The sequence below is a fragment of the Balaenoptera ricei genome, chromosome 1, assembly GCF_028023285.1.
Source record: "Balaenoptera ricei isolate mBalRic1 chromosome 1, mBalRic1.hap2, whole genome shotgun sequence".
In the NCBI taxonomy this organism is placed as follows: domain Eukaryota; kingdom Metazoa; phylum Chordata; class Mammalia; order Artiodactyla; family Balaenopteridae; genus Balaenoptera; species Balaenoptera ricei.
Genome location: NC_082639.1, coordinates 60,981,665 through 60,994,312, shown reverse-complemented (window position 1 = coordinate 60,994,312; position 12,648 = coordinate 60,981,665). Strand labels below are relative to the sequence as shown.

Sequence of the window (12,648 nt, the reverse complement as noted above, 5' to 3'; positions counted from 1 at the left end):
TTTTTTAGCAACTTCAATGAGCAGAACTTTCAATGTCACTCAATTCTAAAAATTTATTGTAATTTTCATTGTGATTTCCCCTTTGTCTCATGTAGTAGTCCTTTTTTAGTTTACAAATCTATGGAGCCTTCCTAAATAATTGTCTGTTCTTCACAGATGTAGAGAACAAACGTATGAACACAAAGGGGGGGCAAGTGGCGGGGGTGTGGGTGGTGGTGGGATGAATTGGGAGACTGGGATTGAATATATATACTAGTATGTATAAAATAGATAACGAATAAGAACCTGCTGTATAAAAAATTAAATAAAATTCAAAAAATAATAATTGTTTATTCTTGACTTCTAATTTAATGTACTGTGTTCAGAGGACTTGCTCTGACCTTCACTGAGACTTGTTTTGAGAACTACTATCTGTACCTAATACCACTGTTTATAACTGTTTTATGTATCCTTAAAAAGAATGTATATTTTCTACTTTAGGGTACAGATCAAGGTATTATTTTTGTTCAAGATCATTACATTTTTATCTACTTGATCAATTTCTGATAATGGTTTGCTAAAAATCTCCCAGTACCTTTGTGAATTTATCAAATTTACCTTATAATTGTGTCAGTTTTATATTTTGAGACAATGCTGGGTACACAGAAGTTCATAATTTTTATATCTTCTTACTTAATTCTTCCTTTATTATTATGTAATAATCTTTATCTCTGCTTATGCTTTTTGCCTTAGTTTCTACTTTGTATGATTTTGCTTTGCCAACTCTTTTAAATTATAATTTTCCTGATATATATTTTAATTATCCCTTTATTTTCTATCTTTCTATGTGATTTTGTTTCGGATTTGGCTCTTGGATACATTATATATTAATAAATGGATTTTGTAATGTTTATCCAATCTAATTATGTCCTCAGTAGTGAAGATTAATCAATACACATTTATTGAATCTTCATATGTACTATCACACTGGTCATATTTCTAACATTTTCTTTTTGTTTTCATTTTTTCTCTTTTGCTGCATTCTGTTGGATTGTTTTACATATAATAACAATAATGATGATGATGATAATAATAATAAATAAAATTTAGCGTTTAGTATAGGGTATATATTATAAGGGCTTTACATGTACAAATTCATTAAACCTTCACAACAACTCTATAAGAGAAAGACTCTTAAGATCCCCATCTTGCATTTGAGGAACTTGAGGCACACGAGAGGCTAAGTAACTTGCTCCAGGTCACACAGCCAGTAAGAGATGGAGCTAGATTTGAACTTAACAAGTCAAGTTCCAAAAATTACACTCTTAACCACCACACTGTCCTCTTCTTAAGGTACCTTTTACAATGATTTTTAAATGACCTTGGTTTCAGAAAAAGATTTACACTTACATCTGTAAGAATTTCCAAACTATGAACATTTTAGAGAGTCTAACATCAACAATGGAAAATAAGCACAAACTTTCTGGAAAACTACTATAATGTTACTCTTCTATTCATTGCCTAAAATTGAGCAAGAGTGGAGGAGAATCACCACATGGCCTCATGATTCTTTTAAGTTGCATTTTCAAACTCCAAACCATTTACAAATTAAATTCATTCGAAGAAAAACTATTTTGACTCTTAGAATATAGAGCAAACGATGACCCAGGACTCTTTAGCCTAGGTTTTAAGAAGATCTGGCAGCTTCTGCTTTATGCTCTTTGGACCCTAAGCTGGTATGTAAGAAGTTAAGTAACTAGAGAGAGAGGACCTGTGGAGTGGCCCTGAAGGATGCAATGCAATGTGGAACACAGGCCACATGAAGAAGCACAAGTGCCAGAGATGTGAGTGAAGAAGCCCTTCTCAATCTTCCAGTCCCCAGCCAGTCTAGGCATCGCAGCTGAGGGACATCATGGAGCTGAAACAAACCATCCCCATTCTGCCCTCTCCATCATGAGAAATATTTAAATGGTTGCTGTTTTGAGGCTACTCCACCTCTTTCATTTCAAAGTCTCACACTGGTACATATAATTGCTGAAGCCTATGTCACATGCCTGTGGTAGCTGTAAGGATGTCCACTGATCTCCATCCCGACTCCTCCATTAGGGGGCTGGGAAATAACATGGAAGTTTCTCTCGTATATGAAAAGAAAATGGCACCCATGAATAAGACAGATGGATACTACACATACCTAATAGTCATGATGTGGAAATGTGACCAACTAACCCTGGATCGTGGAGAGCAGGGACTTTAACTGCTGAATTCAGAAAGACCTGAAAAGAATCTAGCAGATGCATAGCAGACACAATGTGTTAAATAAATGACAGAATTATGAAATGCTGATCACATTCTGCATATCTCTTATTTCAACAGATATTAATATCTGTTTCATGGTGGGAAAAGAGTTTCGTATATATTTTTTCTTTTTGATGACTATCATAATGTGGGGATGGGGGAAGCAGAAGTAGTAACAGCTTCTGAGGACTAGTAATGAAATTGTTTAAGTGAAAATGGACATAGAATAGTTAAGATAGCCTAACTAAAGACTCACAGACATAAAGAACAGACTTGTGGCTGCCAAGGGGGAAGGGGGTTGGGGGAGGGATAGACTGGGAGTTTGGGATTAGCAGATGCAAACTATTATATAGAGAAGGGATAAACAACAAGGTCCTACTGTATAGCACAGGGAACTATATTCAATATCCTGTAACAAACCACAATGGAAAAGAATATGAAAAAGAATATATACATATATATACACATATATGTCATTTTGTTGTACACCAGAAAGTAACACAACATTGTAAATCAACTATACTTCAATAAAAAATAAATTTAAATATATATATAACCTAGTTAAGTTATTGAATTTCAAGGACAAAGAAATAATACTTCAGTCACTCAAGGAGAAAACATATGTGATAGTTAATTTTATATGTCATACTGACTGGGCTACAAGGTACCCAGACATTTGGTCAAATATTATTCTGGGTGTGGCTGTGAGAGTATTTCTGGGTGAGATTAACATTTGAATTGGTAGACTGAGTAAAGCAGACTGTCCTCTCTAACGTCGCTGGGCCTCATCTAATCAACTGAAGACTTGAACAGACAAAAAACTGAGTAAAAGGGAACCTTACCTGCCTAACTGATTGAGCTGGGACATCAATCTTTCACCCTCAGACTAGAACTTGCACCAGTTGGCTCCCCTGGTTTTCAGGCTTTTGGACTCAGACTGAAACTACACTACCAGCTCTCTTGGGTTGCCAGTTTGCCAACTGCAGACCTTGGGACCTCTCAGCCTCCATAAGCATGATATATATATATATATATATCTCCTATTGGTTGTTTCTCTGGAGATCCCTGGCTAATACAAGTCACCTACAAGGTAAAAAAATCATGCTAACCTCAGACAGCTCCGCAATATTCAGTGCTAAAAAATAATAGAGCAAGTTTCTGAAGGAAAGAAACCCAGTGTCTACAGAATCTTGACGAAGGTAACCCAAGAAGTTCATACACTACCAAATTGTACTTCAAACGTAAAAGTAATAAATATCTTCACATAAGCAAGATCTCAGGAACACATATCTATAAGCCTTTTTTGGACAGAAAAATCTACTTGACAGTGAAATCCAATCAAGAGATGAATCAACATAAAGATTTTCTTAAATAGAGAAGCTGTGGTGAAACAAGTGATAGCAAGACTTGTGGTTACAGAACAGCACTGAAATGTCATAAACTTGAAAACATGAAAATGACAACTTACTTACCTAAAAAATTAGCAGGAGGAAGAAGGGATGGGAGTAAACATAAAAGCACAAACTATTTTCATTTATCATAATAGCAAAATAATAGATAATATTAAAAAAATACATCATGAAAAAAATGGCTCCAAAGACTTCACTTTTTTCATAACCTTTTGTTGTTAACCTTAAAAGGATACTTTACAAAGTAATATCTCTTTTCATGGATAAACAGTCACTTAAATTTAGCAATTCTTTCAATTTCACCCGTTTCTTTTTCTTCCTTTAAAATTATGTGAATTTAATGTCAACTTAAATTTAAAATGTTTAATATAAAAATAGATGTAATCTTATTATTAAAAAATTATTTCTCTCTAATGTCTATATGGAAGTGTACATTGGAAAATACTAGAAAACTTTTTTTATATTTCTGAGAAAAAGAAAATTTGCCCTAAGAACATTACATTCCACCAAAATGTTTTTCACATTTAAATAGCAACAAACATTCTCAAGCATGAAAGAACCCAGGGAATATAACAAACTTGAGACTTTTCTGGGAAAAAAATGTATGCTTTAAATTGTGCCAATAAAATTAAACCAGTAAAGAAATGAATGTAGAATTCGAATTATTTTTATTTTAATATAGTGAGAGCTGAAACTATCTTCACCCACACAGCTTACTGTCTGTGTTCACACGACTTTATTATTCCACTGTCCTCATCAATACAACTTTACTATTCCAGGAAACTCTTGCCCAGGAAGATAAAAATAACGTTTTTGTTCATTCCCAGAATTTTACAAAAGATTCATAAACTCTTCAATAAAAAAAAGAAATGACAGTTTACACCCCCAGACTTTGGACCCATCACCTCAAAATCCACAAACTTTAAATTATTAGACTATGAATCTTACCCAATTCTAATCAAGCCCCTGCATTGGAAGTCCAGGCTTAAACAGGACTCCAAGACTCTCAGAAATACCCCAACTTTGTCCTCCTCCCTCTAAGATGCTAAGACACTGTCAATTCAGTGTTCCTCCTTACTGTGGTAAGAATAAATGCGGCTTTGTCTTCTCAATGAGTTGTTTGGGTGGTATTCTAGGGTAGCCAGTATTCAACAAAAATCATGACTAGAAAAGAAAAAACAACACAAGTCAAGGCAAGAAAGTAATGACAAGAAAATCCAAGCATACCTTAGAAACTAAGGATAGGAAGGAGGAGGGCTGGGGTGCATAAAAACTGGAGACGAATAAGACCAAAATTCCTTAACAAAGGTCTGAGGTGGGTTCCACTTCCTTTTAAAAACAGGGTCTTGGAGAGAGCTGTTGCATTCCTTCCTGGGAGGCCGAGTGAACAAAGCCCAATCTAACACCTTTGCTTCTGTCTTAAGCAGTGTTCGTCAAGAGTGTGGCTCACGTACTGCCCACCTCAGAATCACCTGGAGTGTGTAACAGCAATGCTTTCCCCCAGACCCTACCAGCATCTCTACAAGGAGGCCTTGGAACTGGCATATTTAATACGCTCTGCGTATTAATAAACCTCACACCGAATTAGAGAATCCCTGAGCTAAAGGGTACAACTCTTACATCTAAATCACCCTTTCCAGGGGCCCCGGTGGCGGCCGCGGTCGGTGCAGCGGCGGCAGGGCGGGGTGTGGGGCGGGGCGGTGGCGTTGGGACCGAGGACGAGAGCGGCGGAGACGAAGCTGGGCAGGACAGCGGGAAGGCCACGGCTAAGGCAGCGTCTGCTTACAGAGAGCTGGGCTACAGTTTCCCGTGGGCTGCATCCACAGACATTTGAAGACTCGCACCACGAGCCACATGGAGGAGCGGCTGCCACTGTCGCAGTGCCCGGGACGCACTTCTCCAGGAGCTGGAGCCAGCAGGGGGCGCTTCCGACGATCTCAAAGTTACGCGGATCACTCCGCGCCATGTGCAGCGTGCGGTCCGCGGTGACGTGAGGTTGGACTCGCTTACCAAGGCTACCATAGCTGGCGATGGTGTGATCCCTCACATCCGCAACTCTCTGATTAAGGGACAGCAGAGAACTGCTTACAGAGTAATTTTAACTGACATTCTTCCTGCCCCGTCATTGTACTGTAACTGGGTCAGAAGAAAAATAATGGGACTATGTGGAATTTTTAAATACGGTTAAGTGGAAAAGCATAGACAGTTGCTTTCAGACTTGCTAAAAGAAGCATTTGTAGGTTCTTAGACTCGACATTTGATAAAAGTAGCTTTGGGGGGACTTCCCTGGTGGTCCAGTGGTTAAGACTTTGCCTTCCAAGGCAGTGGGGTGCAGGTTCCATCCCTGTTGGGGGAGCTAAGATCCCACACGCCTTGTGGCCAAAAACAAAAAAAAGACATAAAACAGAAGCAATATTATAACAAATTCAATAAAGATTTTAAAAATGGTCCACATCCAAAAAATCTTTTTAAAACAAAGTACCTTTTCATGTGGCAACAGTTGTGTGTTCCTTGGCTAGGTTTCTCCCATGTGTTTTATACAAAAATGGAATTGATAAACCATACTTTTAAAACTACCCTTTCCAACTTTACCTTTTATTAAAAGAGCTTTGTTTAATTAAAACAGCTGAGAGCTTCCCTGGTGGCACAGTGGTTAAGAATCTGCCTGCCAATGCGGGGGACACGGGTTCGAGCCCTGGTCCGGGAAGATCCCACATGCCGCGGAGCAACTAAGCCTGTGCGCCAAAACTACTGATCCTGCGCTCTAGAGCCCATAAGCCACAACTACTGAAGCCTGCGTGCCTAGAGCCAGTGCTCAGCAGCAAGAGAAGCCACAGCAATGAGAAGCCCACGCACCACAACGAAGAGTAGCCCCTGCTCACCGCAACTAGAGAAAGCCCCCACTCAGCAACAAAGACCCAACGCAGCCATAATTAATTAATTAATTTTTAAAAAAACATCTGAGACCTTTTGTATAGTATAGGTAGTGGTAAGGTAACCTTCAGCAAATCACATGGCCAAACTCTATCTCCCTTGATCCAGCTCCTTCTCAACTCCATATACTACAGCTCTCTTCCCCACCCCAACTAAGTGTTGACTGATTGATAAAAGCCATTTATGAGTAACTTTACAGCAACCTGACTTCTTTGCCATTCCTTTCATTTTTCAATTATTTGTTTAAAGTTTGCTTCTGGATAGTAATTTCTGTGAGTACAAGAAAAATTTGTCTTATACCCTGGCATTTTAAAGATAAAATTATTCATGACACTCATTAAAGAACAGTAAGGTAGAATTTATTCAGGAGAACTATCATGATAGGGCTAGGGACCACAGCAATGGGGTATCGTAGGGGAGGAGAGAGATTGAACACAACTCTGAATACGACAAGGAAAAAGTGGGAATTTATAGCAAAGGAGTGGAGTGCATGGGGGCAAGAGAGTCAGTAAATGAAAAATTACTAAAAGGAAATATCAGGGGTAAGGAGGATTCTGGCTAAACTGATCTAACAGGATTCTTGCTGAAGGCAGACCAGAGTGATCAGACATCACCTGGAGAATGATGGAGTATGAGGGACCCAATCGGGTATTGAGAACAATCAGATGTTGAAGATGGTGTATTCTGGTTAAACTGATTTAGCAGTGTTTTTGCTAAAATGTGATAATACAGAGACCAACACAGAAGTTCAAAGTCAAGGCCGAGTTGAAAAAGAGTTCAGAAGAGCCTGCTTAGAATTTGGTCAAAGAAAGAATCTTTGTCACCATATCTCCAGATCCTAGCACAGTGCTTTGTACATAGTAGATGTTTAATAAATATTTGTTAAATTAATTAGTACCATATTGGAAAATGTTGGTCAAATGCAATGATTTCAGTTTTGGTGGAATTAATGGTTAGATAGTCTTTCTAACAGTAATTGGTCAACAAGTTACATTGTTATTTAATATCATTCCTCATTTGTGATAATAAAATAAAGTTGTCCACATAAAAGATAAGGTCTTAGAAGGAACTAGTACAGTGTTAAAGGTTAAAGTGTTTAGAATCTTACAAGAACTTTTAAAAATCCAAGGTAGTACACTGGACCTCAGGCAGGTTACTAAACCTTTCTGAGATTCCAGTTATCTGTAAACTGGGGGTTATATTAGCTACTTCACTTACCTGTGGGCTAGAAGGGTTGACAAACTACGATCCATGGGCCAAATCTGGCCTTGCAGTCTATTTTTATACAGCCTGGGAGCAAAGAATTGTTTTCACCTTTTTAAATAGTTAAAAAGAAGAAGGGCGGGGGAGACTATGTGTGGCACACGAAGTCTAAAATATTTACTATCTGGCCCTTTACAGAAACAATCTGCTAATCCTTGTGTGATGGTTAAATTTATGTGTCAACTTGACTAGGCCAAGGAGCACCCAGATTAAACATTATTTGGGGGTGAGTCTGTGGGCGTGTTTCCAGATGAGATTAGCATTTTGAATCAGTGGACTCAGTAAGATAGATTGCCCTCCCCAATGTGAATGGGACTCATCCAATCTTTCACAGCCTTCAAAAAGAACAATATAGGACTTCCCTGATGGCGCAGTGGTTGGGAATCCGCCTGCCAGTGCGGGGCACAAGGGTTCGAGCCCTGGTCCGGGAGGATCCCGCGTGCCGCGGAGCGGCTAGGCCCGTGTGCCACAACTACTGAGCCTGCACTCTGGAGCCCACGAGCCACGGCTGCTGAGCCCACATGCCACAACTACTGAAGCCGGCGTGCCTAGAGCCCGTGCTCCGCAACGAGAAGCCACCTCAATGAGAAGCCGGCGCACTGCCATGAAGAGTAGCCCCTGCTCGCCGCAACTAGAGAAAGCCCGAGCGCAGCAACGAAGACCCAACGTAGCCAAAAATAAATAAATTAAATAAATAAATTTTTAAAAAAAAGAACAATATAGGACAAAAAGGTGAAGGAAGGAGGAATTTGCTCCTTTTTGCTTCCTGCCCATCAGAGCTAGGACGTTAGTCTTTCTCTGCCCTTGGACTGGAACTTACACCATCAGCTACCTTGGTTCTCTGGCCTTTAGACTCAGACTAGGATTGTATCACCAGCTTTCCTCCATCCAGCTTGCAAATAACATATTGTGGGATTTTTCAGCCTTCATAATTATGTATGCCAATTCCTCATAATAAATATATACACATATATAGACAAATATACACTAATATGCATTAAATGGATAACTAATAAGAACCTGATATATAAAAAAATAAATAAAATAAAAATTTTTTTTTAAAGTTGTGAGGGAAAATAATTAATTTGTGTGTCCTAAAGAAAAAAACTCACAGTATAACAAAAATTAAAGCTCCCTATTCTTATACAACTAAGTCACATCTCATAATGGTAATTTGATATTCAAACACTGTGAAAACTCGAATTGTCAAATTTTGTTAAAGAACTAAGCATTTAAAATATAACCGAACCATTTTGATTCAATTAAGGTAGAAAGTTCTACTGCTTTATTTTGTTTATCAAATATATCATATATTAAACCTTATTTGGGAATTACTTCTCAAGTTAAGCAAACACAAAACTTCTAACACAAACACAGAAGAACTCTCACGAAAAAGATTCCAGCGGAGGCAGGCAGACATTGGTACCGTTACTTAACTGAAATGAAGAAAAAATTGCAAGGTTTCAAACAGCCAAATAATGTTTGTGGCACTGAATGTTTGAAGTTAATGTAAACTATTTCTTCTTTGTCTACCAGAGTTAACCATTTGCCTCACTCCCAAAGACTCAAGTGAATCAGAGCACAGATGTCTCAGCGACATCCTTCAGGGAGATAAAAGGAATAAAAGAAAGCAAGTACTAAACTTATATCACTATTTTCAAAGGGAAAATGTTTAAAGAATCTTTTCCGACTGGTTTTCTGTTTTGTTGATCGGTTTTGTTTTAGGGAGTGGAAATGCAATCTCACCTTTGGGATCTGGTTTTCTTCAAGTGCACAGCAATGTATCTTGTGTTCTGAATTTGCAAAATTCTTGTAGAAAAATGAAGAATCTTAGAGATAGGAATTCATCTGAAATATATAATGATTTTTGTTATTTGCATTTTGTATAATCAGAAAAAAATAGTAAAGTTTATCATTCTATAAAACTACTAGATTAGAGATAATCAGCCACAGAATATCACAAAATTAACTTTCTCTGAAGTGGATCATTAATTTTTATATCAATCAGTCAAAAAGTGGTGGTGAAATTTATACGACATTTGGGAGGATCAAGCCTGAAACAGCAATTCAGGACCCAAGAACTCAGAAGTTTGCACACTTGAAATGAGAGTGAGCAACAAATTTCACAATTATGTTGTCCTGAATCTTTGTGCTATTCTGGTCACCTATATTCCCCACACTTGAAACTTAACTCATTAAAGGTCCCTAGCATAAGAACCTGAAAAATCTAATTGTGTGCTTTTATAAATATTCAATTAATACTCATTTCATCATTTGGAGATTTTTGTGACCAAATAAGGATGCTTATCCTGCAACAAGTCTGTTTGGTCTACTCTTTTCTTTCTTAAGAGCACAATACCATAATTTGCTCTATAAAAAAAAAAAAAAAAAAAGGCAACATCACAGATTGGAAACACCAAAAAGAAATACTTCTGGAGGATGGCATAACAGAAGAAAAATTCTCTAAATAGGTAGTCTCAATTTACTATTTTTCTCTTCTTATTCACTGGAAAAGATTCTTACTCTCCCAAGAATCAGTTTTTGTTTATCAAGCAGACAAACAAAAGAATCCACAATTTATAATGTAAGAATGTCAATAAATTAAAGTGCCGTCGTGTATATTCCCTGTCGCGTTTTTTAACAAGCAGCTGGCTCCTTTGTCTCTGCTAATACTCAAAAGCAAAACTAAATCTAGACAGTCCTTTTATAAATTATGATATATTTCTAGAAACATGGGAAAATCTTCAGTTATACTGCAACTGGTGTCCCACTATATAGAGTGAGAAAATTACTGTATTTGTGTTAACTTTCTGGTAACTGCAGGAATTAAGTCAAGTCTTTATGGAAATTGCCCCCCCAAAATGTAATTATAAAATTACTAATTGAGTAACTGATTGTAAATTCTAATTTTTTCTAGTATTCTACGAATTAAAAAAAATTTTAATACTATGTTGCTGGGCATCAACAGAGGCATTTTGTAGTGCTTGATTAAGTACCTGATACACAGTAGACATTCAATAAACGTATTTTTTTAAATGAAAGATAAAGAAGATATTCCTGACTTTATTATCTACCTCCATGTAAAACAAAGTTGTGTTTTCCCCTGTTACCATAATATAATACCTGAATTTTAAAATATTCTATCTGATTTTAACCATTAACCCCACCTTAAAATAATCTGAATCTTTAAATTTAAATCATGAGTACAATTTACCCAGCTCCACTATATTTTTATTGAACACCGAACATGCAGAAAATACCGCAGGTCTATAACAGTCAGCCACTGGCCCCGGAGAGCTTATAAAATAAAAGGGACAGCACGTACATTAATAGTTATAAGACAAAGGAAAACATAAGCATCATAAGCATTGGAAGACAGGGGAATATACAATTGTGAACCGGGGTGTCAAGGAAGAGGTAACATTTGAGATAAACTGTGGAAAAAAAGTAACAAGTCTTTGACAGATGACATTAGAGAAATAGGGTAGCCCAAGCAAAGTAAACACCGTGTACTGTTTTAGGTCTTTTCAGGGAGCTACCACTAACCCAGTTTTACTGGAGCAACGGGTCAATGTAAAAATAAAGTACAAGAGCAGCCTGAAAGTTTATGCTCAGCGTGGAGTGGAGGCGCTATACTTATTTTAATAGGTAATGGAAAGGCATTTAAGGTTTGTACCTGTCAGTGTCTGAAGCAAATAGCACATTCAAATAGGATCAGTGGGTGGAGTTTGATGAAGACACGATTTACAAAAGGTGTGGGCTGTGTAAGGGGCACCAGTAAGAGATGGTGGACCACATCCTGCCAGCAACAGTGGGAAGGGTTGCCACCACCAGTCCTAAAAGTGGAAGTAGAAGGAGATTTTATTGGAACCTGCAGAGAGAAGCTACAAATTGTAAGAGCGCATGTCCTGACATGAGGCAAGACCTTTTGTGGAAGAGGACAGGCAACCTACAGCTGAGCAAGGAGAACCAGGGGAATAAGTACCCAAACTAACTCTCTGCTTGCTCCTTCCAGCCCCCTGCAAGTGCCCCCTGTTGGCTAAACTCAGTTGGAAGCCAGAAGGCAAAGGAGACCATTGATACTGTCCATATAGGCCTTCTTCCCAGGGCACAGAACAGCACAGAGAAAGGAATGGAATAGATTTGGAGGGGCTAAAGGAAAATATAAAACACAAGGCTTTTGAGCAAAAGAGAGATACCTCCTAGAAAAATTGATCCAACAGGTATAGAGAGAATCAAAAGACGTATAGATGAAGAAACTAAGAATACAGTAGAGAAGACTGTAAAGGTCAGAAATAGGGCCATGACAGTGGAAAAAGAAGTAAAAATTTGCCTGTGAGAGCTTTTGAGGGTACAAGTCGGCTCTTGGAATGGTGCCAGGCATGAATGCAATGTGGCTTTTGATGGCTTCTGGTGGACAGTTGTGTAACAAAGGGATGAGAACTGCTGCTGGGGTCCTAAAGCCCAAACTTAACTCTGTATCCATGGGCAAGCAGGCGCTAAGCAGAATTAGCTGGAAGTTGAAGAGATCCCAGGTATACGTTTTTATCCATGGATGGCTTGTTTGAGGTGCAAATTCTGGAGACATTTTATATAAAGTTGTGAAGAGAGGTGTTGGCTACAAGGCAATGACACAGGAGTTTTAAGCAAAGGCAGATGTTCTGTTATCCTGAAGATTTCAAGGGCATTTATGACAGCAGTCATGCATCTTAACAGTTGACAGACAGCTGGATGGTTGCTCATGGGATAGAAGACCAAAGAACTTACA

The 12,648-nt window shown here is 38.1% G+C and overlaps 1 pseudogene; it reads left to right on the top strand.

Annotated features, from left to right (window-relative positions):
* Window positions 1–1,798: 1,798 nt before the first annotated feature.
* On the top strand, window positions 1,799–5,871 carry LOC132359971 (histone H2A.V-like; annotated as a pseudogene).
* Window positions 5,872–12,648: the final 6,777 nt, after the last annotated feature.